This window comes from Limulus polyphemus, unplaced genomic scaffold (genome assembly GCF_000517525.1).
Source record: "Limulus polyphemus unplaced genomic scaffold, Limulus_polyphemus-2.1.2 Scaffold7221, whole genome shotgun sequence".
NCBI classification, from domain to species: domain Eukaryota; kingdom Metazoa; phylum Arthropoda; class Merostomata; order Xiphosura; family Limulidae; genus Limulus; species Limulus polyphemus.
The window spans coordinates 35,667-38,040 of record NW_013672831.1 but is presented as its reverse complement, the minus strand read 5'-3'; positions in this window follow the sequence as shown (position 1 = coordinate 38,040).

The following is a 2,374-nucleotide window of genomic DNA, read 5'->3' as shown; positions in this document are numbered from 1 at the left end:
GTATATATATATATATATATATATATATACAACGTGTTTACGTAAACAGTGCTATTGGAATCCCTACAAAGTTAACCTTGTTACTGAAGGGGTAAACTCAAGGCTTTGGTATCAAAGTAAGAATTATCTTTAAGCTTACACACTAATATTTGTGTGAATATTAAAATATTTACCTCCAGTCCCTTTTATTCCTTTTAGTTTAAATGGCTGGTTAATACAGATGTTACATACGTTATACTAAAACGAATTTGGAGTCTCACAACGTCGTCACAGTTTATGCCACCACGTTCTTTATCTGACTGTCATGAATTTTGACAATAAGTAGCCTCACAGCGTAGTGTTAATTGCTAAAGGCTCCTTCGTAAAGCTGTCATGTCTATAGCATACCCCATCTTTCCCGCAGGCTTTCCATAAGCCATCTAGTGTACGAGGACGACGGTTTCCCATCCTCCATCAGATTGCATAGTAATCCATAAGCTATATGTCCAGTGACTTGACCGGTTTATCTTCAATTAAAAAAAGAGTAAAAATGAATACCTATTTCATTCTTCTGCCTGCTTGATATATGCGACGACTGAACAGGAGGTATAACTGGGAGGGCCTTTTCTTTTCGCACCTAAATCCTGTTGGCCTCGTTTAGTGATAGAGATCATTCTTGATTATGTTGGTTGCTGTGGTTTGGGACATGTGAACGGCCTTAGCCACCGACCTTCGTGTTGGAGGATTCTCACTTATTATAAGACACCACACTTTGATTTCCACACTTCGGGTATGACATGTTGCATGTCTCTTTTTGGATGGTCCTGGGTCCCCAAGTTGATCCACATGCCTTTTTTTTATTCAAGTACCATTAAGTATAACGGATATCCCTGTCTTCGATCCGAACATATATTTATGGTCTTAGTGTATAAATATTTAGCATCAGAAAGAACTTTTACATAACCTTCTCAAAAGCAACCAGTTTTCGGTGTCATTGCATTACCTACACAACGGCAAACAATGTCAAAATGTAGTTCTGATGCATTCTGTTTCACCGCGTCTTTATATCGCCTATACTTTTCACATGAATTGCTGATTTGAAACTATTTCAGGATTTGTAACTGTCCCTCTATGTAACTATTTCAGGATTTGTAACTGTCCCTCTATGAAACTATTTCAGGATTTGTAACTGTCCCTCTATGTAATTATTTCAGCAAATGACGCATTGGTCTGTGATATGTTATGCGAGCTGTGGACATCAATGACAGCAATTTATAATTAATCCTGGACAAATAACACCTGAAATGAAACCATCATTCTCCGTACAAATTCTTTCCAAAGCCAGGAAGTACACTGACATAAAATGTAAAAAATGAAACTCTTCTCATCGAACAACTACGAATAGGGACAAAAGATGGCGCCTATGATTATAAATAGTTTATTTTTGTCATCATATCTTTTGTTATTTAAATCTGTAACTTTGATAGAACCTTTGTTCACTACAGGGAAAAGTTAATTATTTCAACAATAAGTTTACTACTTTAATTGTTAAACGCACGTTGTATATTCACATTTCAAGATAAAAAAAAATCCAAACTTTATTTACTTGTTTTACTTACTATTTCAGACAGTCTCGCTCCATGTATTCACATTTCAAGATGAAATCTAACTTCCTTATACCAAGTTTAATTCTGTCTTCTCGTGAGAGTCTGTAGAACTTCTCGGTTAGCTTCATTTTGTATTCCTAGATGAATTCAAAGTACGGGAATACGATACATTAAAACAAATGTAAATAACACTAAAGAATTTAGTAGCTTTAAAAACATTGTAATCTACGGTCCAGGAAAAGACTTGAACAGATTGAAAGTTAAAACTAAACACCGTACCAATACTAACTACATATTTTAACTTATCACTAAACACCGTATCAATACTAACTACGTCTCTTAACTTATCACTAAACACCGTATCAATACTAACTACGTCTCTTAACTTATCACTAAACACCGTACCAATACTAACTACATATCTAAACTTATCACTAAACACCGTACCAATACTAACTACATATCTTAACCTATCACTAAACACCGTACCAATACTAACTACATATCTAAACTTATCACTAAACACCGTACCAATACTAACTACATCTCTTAACCTATCACTAAACACCGTACCAATACTAACTACATATCTAAACTTATCACTAAACACCGTACCAATACTAACTACATATCTTAACTTATCACAAAACACCCTACCAATACTAACTACATATCTTAACTTATCACTAAACACCGTACCAATACTAACTACATATCTTAACCTATCACTAAACACCGTATCAACAGTAACATCGTTTCCAAACTGTTATTATACCGATAGTAACATC